Here is a 14,279-nt window from a genome sequence, read left to right as displayed (position 1 = left end):
GACAAAGTCTAAGCAGAGAAGTAGTATGATTTTGGTAAGAAATTGCTATGGAACAGAACCTGAGTTAAGCCAGCACAGGTGAGTTCAACTGCAAATTTCCTGATCAGAGCTGGGTCAGTCTCTGTGTATCTGCAGAACAGCACCTTCAGGGAGAAAAGTAGATAGAGAAATGATTTCTGTTTAAAACATTTCATTGCTTCAAGTTGAGTCTGGTTGCATAATGTGGAGAAGTAAGCTGAATAAGAATGATATCAAGAAGCTTCACAGGTAAGAAGGAAATATAGGAGAATATAGAATCGGGAGTGTCTGACATTTCCCTTTCCACTTGGCATAAACCAGCAGACTAGCAAGCTCTCATTATAAGCAGTGCTGTAGGAGAAATTCTCCTGGAAAGATGCTGAATGTTCATTTTTTCATTGCACCACCTGCCCCAAGGCCAAACCTGTCCAGAATTTTAAACATGCAAAAGTGTTAAAACCAAGTATAACTTATTTAGCTTTTCTTGAGTAGGAACAGTCTGGATATAGACACTGAAGTTTCAGGGAACTTGCTGTCACATGTTTGTTAACGTGAGTAAAAAATCCAGTGCTGAGCCAAAATCTAGCAGCAACAGGAGGGAACAACTAAGGAGAGGAGATCCCTGTGCTACTGAGAGCAGGAAAAAATTACACTCTATCCCAAATATCTCCTACATCCTTTCAGCAGGACCCACAGACACTGAATGCACTCTGGCCAGTAGGTGAGGGAGGCAAAGAGCAGAAGCACAAAACTGCATAACAGAACTGCTTCCTCCTTTGTCTTTCTGCCTTTGGAATCCTGGAGTCTTCATTTATCATCCTACAGTACTGGAATCGCTCCCTGGAAAGGTTTCAAAGGAATTAAGGAAGAGCAAAGAAATAAGAAAACAAATCTAGCAACAGAATTCCAATTCCTCTCATAAATTGCATGCTGGCCTAAGCTTTAGCTGGAATTTCAAGGCAAATGTTAATGGACTGATAAGACATAGTTACGGGAGGGTTTTTTTAAATGGAAATAGCATTGATAATACAGTGAATGGTTCAGGAAATGATCCACTTTAGACGAAAACTTCAAAGATAGACAGGCAAGGCTCATTTACTGGAGAAACCACCCATGTAAAATAATATGCCTGAAATCTCTCTGACCAAGGAGACAGCTTATTTCAGAGATAGTCATCCAAGACCTCAGCTAGTGGAAATCAGCATAGCTCAACTGATTGAATCCTGTGAAAACATAATTGGGTAGAGTATCCCCTGCACTCCATTTCTTAGAGAGCGGTAAGGACAGGTCCCGTTCTTGTGGCAAAGAGGGCAGAAGCTGTGACAAGGAGTAATCTACAGGAGAGACATAATGAAAGAGAAATGAATTTGTCTGTCAAAGGATTCAAAAACAGTTTGGAACAATAAAAAAAATGTAGTATAACTGTTCATTTTTGAAAAAGTGTCATAAAAAGGTTGATCAAAAACTCCATCCAACTTTGCAGTAGAAAAGATTAAGTAAAATGATACCATTTTCAATAGAAAATTGTAGGGAGAAAAAAAGCAAAAGAGCTCAGCTCTCGCTCTGCAGAGTAATTACTGAGAGATACCTACTCAAGCTTTGTTCTGTCAGAGATCGTGATAACACTTACAGAGATACAGCCAGACTGTCTGTTTGGCTAGACAGCATTAATATAAACCACATAATTTAGAAACTACCTCTCCAGATTCCATCTCCAGATAGAAATCTGCTAATGAACCATGATTCAGTTATATTCCTAATCAGGAAAATGTCTTTCAAGCTGTATTCCAACTGGGCAGTGTTTTGCTTCCTACATCCCAAAGACCAATTAAACACGTTGTATGCAGCTATGCTATAGATAATGAATGTACTGTACAAATTAACTCAGTTTTGGTGAGAAAAATAGCTTATGTTCTGCTCATTTCAGTAAAAAGCCAAACTGCTGATTTGAAGGACCCCTGTAAAATGGAGTCCTACAATGAAGAGAGCAGGGATTGTAAGTGTGGGTGGCAGCATGACAGTTCATGGGATTGGGCACTGCAGAAATTGGTGCCTAATCTGATTCTGCAGCATGTCAGTCACAGAACAGTAATACCACAGTCTTAGTGGGCCTCCACCAGAGATAGATTTGGCCCATTTAACTCAGGTCTGGAAGATGAAGTCCTATCAGTAAAACCTGGAAATAGCTGGGAAGTATAAATTCATCCATTAATAGAAGGCAGGACTTTGTAACCCTCTTCTCTCATCACATGGGTCTGCTCCACTGCTTTTTTACCAGGTCAGAATTCTGCATTAAAATCTTCACTGCCTGGGTTTAAATTAAATCCTCTCCATCCTAGCAAGGAGAAAATACAGAGGAAATCCTAATGCAAAAATATCCATATAGTTCAGAATCAGGACAGAATCCAACCTCTGTACCAGACTTCAGACAGTGAACTACTATTTTAATATATAGCATTTTTTAGGAAGATCATAAAAAGCTTTCACAATGCTTCTCTCTCAGGGAAGCCAATTCACTCCAGTCAGAGAAGAGTCATCTTAGCAGCATCTTAATGTTAGGATTTAATTGGCATCAGACCATTTATCATCCAGGTTTCTTTTCTCCCCAAAGGTAATTAGGTTTACATATTGGTCCACCAAAGAATAAACCAAAATGTGTTCAAAACACAGGGGGAAAAAAGCTATTTGTTTGTATCCGTGAAGGCCTTTTGTTGCCAGATATTTTGGAGCATCTTATTTTTTAGGCTGTTTCCTGATGGCTTGAATTCTGATTACTTCTCCTCAGGAACTCAGTATGATATTAGTTCCACTGATCTTGTTGACTTTGCTTTCATGTGCAGCGGGTAACGCTGGGGAAAAGCAGAAAGGATGGAGTCATTATGGATTCTGAAAGAAGTAAAAACAAACACCCACCACAGTACACTTGGAAGAACACAGGAGACCCTGCAGCACAGCTCTGCTGTAACAACCCACTCATCCCCACAAGCTTTATCTTTTTGAGTGGAAAATGTGCTGGCAACAGAGACAAGCTTGTGTGAGAAGTGCAGGCTAAGCCTCCAGGTAAAGGTAAGTAAGTCAATGCTTTCCAACAGAAGAAAAGACAAAAGGCAATGCACAGCGCTGGACTGAAAATCCTGACAGATCCCTGTTCCCTGATCTACCCAGTCTTGAGCAAGGTGTCGCTCTAGGAAAGCACCAGTCTCTGTCCCCATGTATTCATTTTACAGCCCTCCAAACTACATCAGTGTTTGCATTGAGGCATTTGCACATTGATAGCTTTGCACTGAAAGCTGTGTTTCCCCAAAATCTCATTTTGCCAAGGAGGGACCTGCTGAGCTGTGCTGATACACAGCTCTGCACGCTCAGATGCTGACATTTGATGATCTTGTTGGCTAAGTGCCATGGAGAGAGGTTGAGTGCCCATTTGATAGAACCAGGAGATGAAAACAGGTGTCCAGGCTTTGATCCTTCTATTTGACAGCTGGACTCATATCCTTCAAAATCTCTTTATTAAATTGGCATCTCCCAGGGAAGCAAAAAGCCCAGAAAGACAAGGGCAGAACTTCATATGAGAGGAGAAAGCTGAAGAAAAGACAATAAATCTTTTGCCTGCTAACAGATAGATGCAGAATAATTGGATTTGAATTCAGTATGGCACTCTAAACTCAGGACTGAATAATCAGGTATTTTGGGGGTTTTCCATCCCAGCCTGTCAGAAGGGCTGAAGCAGGTGGGCAGGTACATGCTCATCCCTACCATTGCAGCTGTGAGGGGAAAAAACTGAATTTGTGTTGCCTTGTATTTAGAAACCCTCCTTTACCTGGCAGAGTTCCTCTGCTGAATCTAACAGGAATATTTTTATTTCCTCTGAGACACAATTTAAGGTTCCTGCAGTATTCAGAACAGCTGTGCAATGTAAAAAAAGGGAAGGGACTGTACAAAATGAAAGGAAAAGGCAGAGTTAGTGAAAATAAAGCTGAATGGGACAATAGTGAGGTATATAAAGAAATGCAAGCATGACTCTTGCTAAGGCTGCAATCCAGAGCTTATTAATTTGTACGGATGTTTTCCCTTTTATTTAGTGGTCTTTTAAAACCCCATATGGTGGGTTAGGATCAATAGAGCTTTTTCTTTACCAGTTTTCCAGTGTATAAATCCTACTTGTACATAGAACTAGAAATGGAAGATGTAATAGTGTTGATGCCCTCCCAGAGAAGAGGAATGAGCTGCACCATTGTGGAGAGCCCATCAGTCTACTCAAGGCAATTTGTAATGAGATTTTGTGTGGTGTCAGCAGAGCTGCATATCAGAGAATGGAAGGACAGAGCAAATTATTGAGACAGATAGGCAAAATTTGCTTGAAGAAGTAACTATGCAGTTAGAATTTGTTATATGGCAGCTACACAGGACTGAAAAAATCTGGTAGAATACTGGTAAATGGCTAAAATTAGGATTTTTTGATGAACACTATGAGATCTTCATATCCTCTGCCCTATCCCATGTACAGATCATTCCATCTTCCTGTGAAAGTTCCACAGGGAAAAAAATACACAGACCCAGAAACTTTGCCAAGAAAGACTCATGAACTTGTGTGGAGAGGCTTTGTAGTGAAAGATCTTCAGCAAAAACAGGAGATGCTTTCCTACCCTTGCCCAAAACAGTTTCTGTAGAAGGAGCTGTTGAAGACAAATATGATGCTTGGAGAAATACTTTTATTAAAGAGGTAGACAGTTCACAGGCAATGTTATTAGCCAATTTTTAAGTGTCTTGTGAAAGTAATAAATAGTTTTTAGCAGCAAATGTGCAAGTAGGGGACTGTACTGTGGCAGTCCTCTGCAAAACAAAGCAATAAATACAAAACAAAAAATACAAAACAAAAAAATTCAATGTTGTATAGCAGCTCCTAAAGGGTCCTGTCACTGTGGTTACAGTCAGCCAGGGATTGCAAAACACCAGAGCTCCACTCACACATTTAATGTTTCTCTGCTGTGGCACAGCAGCAGTCTTGGGGCAGAGCCATCTTGGGGCATCCATGGCTCTGGCTATGAGAGGAGACATTGAGTGACAGGGAGAGAGTTGCTGCAGAAATCCCCAGCTTGGTTTTCTAGCCAGTCATCCCTTGGGAAATATGCACTCTTAGTGTAAGAGTGAACTTGTGGGATTGCAGTTCCTAGTACAAGCCTCTGCTCACCAACCTTTCTTTAAAATAAAGTAAAAATGACAGGCAGTCAGCCTAGCTCTGTATTAGAAATTAGTATGGCTGAAGAAATCATGTTTTCTGTAAATAAAATGGAAGGATTTTGGCTATGGTTTTTGCCACCTAAGCAGCTTGATGTCCTTCACTAAGTTCTTTGTGTAGAATATATATATATATATATAGAGAAGAATTAAAAAAGCATTCCAGTTGTGATACGATGATAAGCTGATATATCAGTCCACGAGGAGCAGAACCACAGAGTGCAAAGCTGTGTATGCTACAATGCAGCTGAAATTACATTATTAAAGAGTAGATTTGGCTTTGTTCTGCACAGCAGAGCCTGAAACAGTGAAAAAATGTATGCAATTATTCTCTATTTTAGGTAAGCATTAAGCATTCTGATGTGAATTCTAACAAACAGTATCCTGTGAAAGAGAGAGATCCTTCAATAGTGTGGGGTCTGGGGAAGGGAGACTTAACAGACAGTTCGTAAGTCATGGCAAGGGCACAAGTGGCTTACAATTCATCCAGCTTTTGATTCAGTGCCCCTCTCTGCTGATTTCTGGTGTGAGCTTCAAAAATCTATGACAGGTGACTCTGAGAAACCCTTCTCTAACTGTCTGTAGTAATTCCTCCTGGAGGTGCTCACAGTTACTCCTCTCTGCCTCATCTGAGAAGGCTGAATTCTCAGAGGTGGGAGCAGTCACGGTGTCCTCATGCTTCACTTCCCATGGCGGGCCCTGATCGCAGCAGGAGCTTGATGTGTCACTGACAGTGAAACCAGAGCCACAGCCCAGCTGGGTGTATGGGGAAACAGGCTGACCTTGTTTCATCCCAAGGCAAGGGGTGATACTCAGTGCTTATCTTAAATGTAGCTAATAAAGATCAGAGACAAGTGGAACATGAATTTATTTCCCTTTGGGGAGAAGCCTTGAATTTTTCCTTCTCAGGAGAAGTGTGTTTAACAAAATACAAACTTCTCAATCACATGTGTAACAAGCTGCTGCCAAAACTGCCATGACTTCAGTTTCCAGCAAAAAGAGAAGAGCCTGCTGTTACTGATACAGGCTTACAAGCACAGGCATTTGTAGGGACTCTGTGCCCCCTCCTGCATTTTGCATCCCATTTTTACTACTTTATCTTGGATTTGGACTGACAGTATTGATGCCTCAAACCTGAGGCATCAGTATCATTGGAATGGTCTGGGGACAGCATGCCTAAGTGCAGTTTTTTACCTGCAAGACCACCATGTCAGCACAGCATTTGCAAATGTTAGTGTCACAGGAATCCCTTGGAAAGGACTCATCAGTATGCATGCAGTAGCTGCTGAGCACAAATATGTATGAAATTCTGATCATTGGTATTGAAATAGTGATCCTGAATATAAATTAGGAGGCTTCTAAATGCATCAAATTTAAGTTAAATGAGAACTAAGTAAATACTGCATTTTAAAATTATAGTTGTCTTCCATTTAAAAGAGGAAATCTGATGTTAGTTGGTTCTTCAGACAAGCTAAAGCTCTTTAGGAATGTAAAAAACACATTATTAACAGAGACATTTAAACTTGAAAAATAATTGCCTAGGCATAAGCAAGACTTTTATCATGCATGTGAAGCTTTTAAATCTTTAGATCTTGTTGAGATATGGCAGATAGCTTATAAAAATGCTTATCTGTGCAATACTTTTTTGCTCACAGAATAAATTCTCAAGTAAATTGATTATCCTAAACAAATAAAAACCCTAAAACAGAGAGAATTCACTGTATCTTGTTCCAGCTATCACTTGTGAGGGCTTTGTCTTCACAGCTTGCTTGCTATGGCAGCTCTCTAAAAACCATTAAACACTGGACATTTTCATCTTCCCCCAGCATTAAAGAAGAGAGGATCCCATCATCAGGGATGTAGAAAAAACACCATCAATTTTTTCTCAATTCCCTTTGCAGAGGAGCTGAAATGCACTTTCCCTTTGCATTGTCAGCTGTAATCCTGCGAGCAGCACTTCATACAGTCTATAGACAACCCCACATAAGGAAAACACCAGTAACTTTTTTTTTTTTGCTTTATCAATCCTCATCTAGCAAACCTCTTCAATTAACTACCTCTGTAACAGAAGTTTTTAATTCAACCAGTGAGAAACACACAGTGTGTTAGTAGTGCATATGTTCAAATCACCATGATGTAAATATTTGATTAGCTTTCTGTTCATCTTAAGCCAGTCTATGCTTAACCTATCAAATAACTGTGGAAAAGGAGAATGCAATGAATAGTACAAGAAATAATGGGAATGCGTGTCTAAAATTCCTAAGTGGTTGGGAGTAGAAATTCAGAAGGCAGTCCTTTACTGCTAGAGTATTATCTCAGTCTCTCAAATAAGAAAAGTACAAAATCTATCTGTGCAATCAAGCACTATCTTTGTGTATCAACAAAAGAGGATTTGGGATGATGGTCAAAGATACACAAGAGAGCACTACCTTCACTCTTCTCCACAGTTCAAAAAAACTGTCATGTCTAAATTGTGGGTAGACAGTTGCAAGGCATTGAATGCTTGTTTTCAATGATTATACCTATACAACTATATTTCTGAGCCAACCAAAATATGAAGCTTTCTTTTGCTGTAATTTCACAGCATGCTTAAACAAGGGCACTGCTGAAGGTATCAGCATACAAAACACACATTACTTAGTGTGCAGTACAGGCATGTGGCAGCACATATGGCATTACATGTGAACACCAAACAATATGCTCAGACCCCAAAGAGTTTGCAGGAAGTCAGAGGAAACACGAGTAGGTGACAACAATAATGTGCAGTGTAAGAGGAAAGTGGAACTAGTGGAGAATGACAATGCATTCACTCCCCCTTGTCCTAGGATGGAATATGGAATACAGCTGAAAGCAGAGAGGATTGTCTTCAGCAGATCCAGGGGCTGTATCTGGGACTGTATCTGTAGTCAGGATAACTACAGCTCTTGGTTTGTTGGTGTTTGTGTTCCCATCCTGAAGTTCTGTGCATGCTCACTCAACATCCTCTGTGATTCTAGAATGAGGAAACTCTAGAAAGCAAAGATCAGTTTGGAGGACCCCAGCTTGTACACAACCCATAAGGTACAGCAGCAGGTCAGAGTGCTCATGGCTAACACACTTAAAGTCAAGCAACACTATAAAGATTTGAAGTAGTCTCACTTACAGTTCCACCACAAAGACAGCGGCTCTATTTCACAGATCATCTTGTGTCAATGCATTTTTGGAGATTGAGCTAATACTGCTGCTTGTTAAATCCTCAGAGTCTCAGGTAAAGTCTTATTTGAAGTCCGGTTCGTGCCAGTAGCAAAAGTCTTTGTCATGAAACAGAATGAATACCTTTAAAAGTTCATTTACACATCATTTGAAAAGGACTTTTATTTGGAAATGGCACTATACATAACAATCTTGATTGAAAGGCAGAGCTACACATAAATATACAGCAGAACACCAGGTGAGGCAGGTGTATCAGCCTATGGAAAACTTGCTTTTTGTGCTTTGCAGTGCTCTCAGACCGCCTCTAAGATTGCACAACTTTTGCAATCACATAATTTCATTCACTTCAGTGGAGTTTCTCCACTTAAACTGATGAAATAAGGAGGAGACTGCAGTGCCAGTTTTGTACTGGGAATCAGGGGAGGATGTCAGGATCACAGTCTGCCACTTGCTGTGGTGGGCATAAAATGAGGATGACATCAGGCCAAAGAAACAATCTCCAATATCAGTCTTAAACCCGAGGATGTAACAAGCAGCAATTAAAAACCTTTCTTCGATATAAGAATTCTACAAGTCGATGGCATTAAGTTCTGTTGCTGATTATCTGGTATTTGTGATATTTAATTTCCCAATACTTCATGGCAATATAGTTCCTCTTTCTAGTTGGAGTATGTGATTAGAAGTAAAATCAGGAGCCTTTCAAAAGGTGAATTATTTGGAGTGGCTGAAAATCATCCCTCTAAGAGACAAATACTTACAAGCACAAATCCTGCTGAAAATTAGGAGACATTGCATACACTTTATGCTAGCCCTAGCAAGGGATCCAGTATGTGGTTTTATGGGCTCTTTAATGATAATTATATTTATACAATCAGTAAGCATTTTTAAAAAGAGAAGGCTTGGAAAAAACTAACAGTACTTCAGTGGAATGGCATTTCCACCTGCAACTGTCACAGTTAATGTTTTATTGATAAGATGCAGGTCTTACTGACTACCATATATATCCTTCACTTCATTTCCTTTGCAGGCAGCAAGAATCCATCATTCACATTTTTCTCTTGGCCTACATCTGTCTGAGGCAGTATTCTCAGTATATAGTACTGGAACAGTATTGTATCTCATATTATTAAGTTGGTGTTAAATGCCTGATCCTATTGTTTAAGCCCTGTCAGTGGGCAAAAGGGCTTCACAAAATTTTGGAGGTGCATGAACATCTGACACTCTTGATTTAGGAAAGAAAAACTGCTGATCATCTGCAAAAGCAATCAATTATTTTTTACCTTTCTCTCTTCTCACCCACAGTGCAAAAGTGAGGTGTAGACACAACGAACAATGGTGAAGGTGTCAGAAAAGTTTGTGTACAAAGAAAAGTCAAGCTTCTTTCCAAAGGTGATAGGATGGAAATCTAAAAACCAGTGACAGAGTGGGTTCAGTATCTCCAGTGAGGCAGTGTCTGTTCACTGACAGCAAACTTTGCTCCGTGCAAAGACCTGTGCACTATTTCCACATCCCTTTGGTGCAGTATCAGCCCTCTCAGTGGGAATAAATGAGCTCTTCAGTTCACTTACCTTCATTCTAATTTCTAATTCACTGACTCAACTCACTGGTCACAGTCACCTCTTGTTTCTGTCTGGGCATCAGAACTACTCCTTACTCATTTGACACTCCTCTTAACTGAATCCTTTTTCACATAATAGTAGAAAATAACTTGTATTTTTGGTAAGGCATAAAGAGAATCTTGACTTGAGGTACAACATGGAAAATTGGGAAGGGAGGCCTAAACTTCTGCCCCTGATGAATAACTTGATAAAACTGCACAGAGGGTTTTTGTATGTGTATCTCTGTCACTCTAAAAGGAAACTGACAGTGACAAATGTACAGATTCATATTTTGGTTTTTCTTTAACTCATGTAAATTATAAAGTTACTAACATGTACTTTAATAACATATCCTGTATCTCACACCTATTTTTGAGAATGTTAAAACAAGAATGAACTTCATGATGCATAAAATCATCAGTAAAAACAGTTCAGTAGAACAAAGCAATGATTACTACAATGTACAAACATGAAAACTGCCCTGAGGACATCTCTTAAACACAGCATTATAAGGAATTTTATGAATTGAGTTTCCCATGTCACTGAAGTTTCCTGCTACAAAACTGCCATCACTCAAAGCAAAACTGGAAAGATGCCTTCTGGCAAAGTGGAATTCCTCAAGAGCATGGGGATAGATCACACCCAGCCAGTGGAGGACAGCAGAGAAACCTGTCTGTGCCCATTCTGGGTCACAAATGGTTTTTTATTAGCCAGCAGCTCCAAAACTCTTGCATATTTTCATTAGATCTGCTTCCACTGTACATTCTGTCTTTAGTCACATGTGTCATTTCAACTCCATGTTTGAGAAGTAGATCTGGTGTCTCTGCTCATTGCCTTAAGAATGCTGAGGTCTTGCCTGGCTGTTGCTCTGTTTTCTCCAGCTTTGGCTTCATTCAAGGATATGTGAGCATGTCTGTGTAGGAAAGAGAACAAGAGAGCAGATAGAGATGAGGAAGAAAATAAACCAACAAGCATTAGCCCTTTCTTTAAATTATTATCTCAAAAATGCCTGGATATCTTCTTTTTTTTTTTTTTTTTTCATTTTTCACTTTCCAAGAGTTTTCACCCTGCTTTACAAGTAGGGGAATCTTATTTTCCCCTTCAGAGAGACAGAAAAATTGAGACAAACACAGTATGCCAGAAGTTGTTATGTAATTTATCTGTTTGTTTGGTTTTTTTTTTTTTTAATATTCACAAAAGATTGTCCCTCCTCTAATTCATTATATTTAAAATTTCTACATAAAAAATACCCCTTTTTTTTATGGTTTGAGCTATATATTGGCCTTAAAGTGTAATTCTTTAAGGTGCAGGGACTGAGTCATTTGCAAAAAAAGCATTTAGGTAAAATCCAAGTCAAGATTCAATAGGTTAATGCCATCTGAGGGCACCTTTGAAAAAGATAATTAGCTGTCCTTGCTCCTAGATTTCTGTTTGAATCAGCATATTCTCATCTTTGGAAGTTCTAGGAAAGTTTAGTTACAAGTTTTGTTTTTCTGTTGCAGCAGGAACTACCACAAGTGATATTTTAAAGCGGGTCAGTAAAACTTTGATCTCAAATTTTCAAATCTAGCCCGACATGCAGCACCTTAAAGAGGATCTGATTTACAGACAGTGCATGCTCAGCACTTTCGAAGGCAAAGTCCCCCTCTTGCCTTTCAAGCTGAACATTCAAAAAGAGAAGCATCCAAAACATCAGAGACATTTTGGAAGTCAAAGTGAATTTTTGCTATGGCATATATGGTGTCACTGACTGATTTCCTTTTTTCTCTGCTTTTCCAGGAATTAAGATACAGAAATTACAAAGTCTTTCTTGTAGCCCCTGTATGAGCTAGAATAGGGGGCCCTATAAAAAACCTCTCATGTTTATGTTCATTATTTTAAAGAGTTCCAGCTATTTATGTGTCTGTAAATAACCATTTAGCAGCAGTAGGAGATCTCCATGGAGCAAGTCTGTTCCATTACACTGAAGCACCAGCCTGAAGGAGGATGCCTGATCAAACTGTCATCTGCATCTTTCAGTCTTCACACCTGCTTGGAGTCAAGACAGTTTTCCATTCATAGGCTCTCTCCCTTCATCACGCTGGCCAAAGCAATTCTTAATAGTAGCACTGAGCTGCAACAGCAGGTAATTCAGACTTGTAAAGAAAGGACCAGCTTCTTCTGATGCAGATGCAGGCAAAACAACACAGTTCTTACACTGAAACCTTTTCACTGCTAATACAGCCCCAAAGACAGAGTCTGACTTCCTGCCATAATATGCATTTATTCATGCCTTTATCACCACAGAGCAAAAGTGGTTTTCACCTGTCACAGAACTCCTGGAACTCGTCTCCATGTGCCAGTGGCAGAAGGGTTTCTTTGAAAGTCTCACGGGAGAGCCATTTGCATGCAGCACGTCGTGGACATGTTCCAAATGCTGCTGCACCACAGGCATACCAATGCATAGGGTTTATAAAATAGGGTTTGTCGTGGCTAGTCCTTGAGAGGTGGCATATTGGGAAGAGAAAAATAAAAGCATTAACTGAGACTGTAGCCATTCTCCCCTTAAGAGAAGCGTGTCATCTGCCTGCCATTGGCAGTGCGAGCAAATGCCAGCTGACAGAGACCTTCACACGAGGAATATCTGAAGAGACAAGTGGGAGTGTACAAGGACTAAGGGATTGATATGGAATGACTCCAAAATTTGCACATATAATTTCTAAGGCCCTTTATTCAGGGGGTGCAGATGCACATATCGGGGCATTTATAGCTTAGTTTATGTCTAGTAAGTAAAGACTTGGCAACTGGGCAAAAAAAGAAAAAGGTCTTTTGCAACCCAGAAAGAACTTGCACAACTATGTTACAGGATCCATATAAATGCAGGGATTAATGGACAGAAAGGCACATAGTTGAAGAGTGTACTGTACATTTTCAGCATCTTGCTTTTTGTCTGTCACAGATCCTGTAGCTGGCAAAAATAACCAGCAGTGCAATTCATCATTTTGCTGTATGGTAGGTCCTTTGCATTTATCTTCTTTCACTGATGTGATATATAAAACTTGGTGATTTCTGGGTATTTTATTGAAAATAAAATATGTTTACTGTAGTCTCATGGTATGCTCAACTTGAAAAAAATGATTAAAACTTCAGGAACTGACATAACAGTTCAACATAGAATTTCCTAGACAGGAATAAGAAGAAATGCTAGTGTTCTGACCACCTATCTAACTGGTATAAACATATCTTGAATCTTTCAAAAATATTTTTAATATTTTGAATTGTCTATCCTCTGCCTATTTGAGCACTAATTCATGGAATTGCATTGGTGGTTCTGCTATAGGAACAAAGACTCCAAGACTAAAAACAAGACACTATTACCTCTTCATCATAAGAGAAAAAATGCACACATTTGGTTGAGGCTGGAGCTCTGAGTCAGGAATTTCTTGTAGAATGTGCTTCAACTTGGGCGACTAGAAAAGATAAAACCCTGTTATCAGGAAGCTTAAATTTGCAATACATGGAGCCACATCCCTATATCAAACAGAGCTATGCAGGCTGGAAATGTTTAATAACTTCATTAGTGATTCACTGAGGTATTAGAGAACATGATTGTTAAATTTGCAGATTAACACCAGGATTGAAGGGCTTGCAAGCATTTTGGAGGAGAGGATCAGTATTCAAAGCTGTGTTTATAAATTAGAGAAATGAGCAGAAAAAAATGTGAAGACAACTTGATAAGAACAAGGACAGCACAGGTAGGAACCATGGCTGCAGCAGCAGCAGCAGAACTGAGTGGGAGTTCTGCAGGCAGGAGTGCAGAGAACTTCAGCACATCCTGAACTGCTCTTCAGTCAGCAGTGCTGTGCTGTTGTGCAAGTAACAAACACCTCTTGAGCTGTCCAATCTGAAGCCCTGCAGTGAGGTGTATCAATGCCCCAGGCTTCCCTCTCCTCTGCTGGAATGGTCTGACCCACCTGGCACGTTGCACTTAAGGAACACTTGGATCAATTAGTCCTCAATGATGGTAGCCAGAAGGATCACAGATCTAAAAAACCATGGTGGAAAACTGAATAAATTGAAATGGTCCAAGGATGTCAGGACTGATGGGGGTGGGGAGGAGAGAAAACAAATTGCCATGTAGTAAAAAGAATCTTATATCCGTATTCTGTCAGTAGTATTCTGTTATCATTGAACTTCTAAGGAAATATCTCTAGACAGCAGCATTTAGCTTTTTTTGCTTGTCTACAGTATAAA

The 14,279-nt window shown here is 39.7% G+C and overlaps 1 long non-coding RNA gene across 1 annotated transcript; it reads left to right on the top strand.

The window, feature by feature from the left end:
- The first annotated feature begins 202 nt into the window (after nt 1-202).
- Nucleotides 203-9,831, top strand: LOC128811707 (uncharacterized). The gene is made up of 3 exons (XR_008438435.1): nt 203-267; nt 2,859-3,084; nt 9,751-9,831. It is a non-coding gene; the product is annotated as an uncharacterized LOC128811707 (long non-coding RNA).
- The last annotated feature ends 4,448 nt before the right edge of the window (nt 9,832-14,279 follow it).

The sequence above is a fragment of the Vidua macroura genome, chromosome 9, assembly GCF_024509145.1.
Source record: "Vidua macroura isolate BioBank_ID:100142 chromosome 9, ASM2450914v1, whole genome shotgun sequence".
NCBI lineage: Eukaryota > Metazoa > Chordata > Aves > Passeriformes > Viduidae > Vidua > Vidua macroura.
The sequence above is the reverse complement of the archived record's forward strand: the minus strand, read 5'-3'. Positions and strand labels throughout refer to the sequence as shown.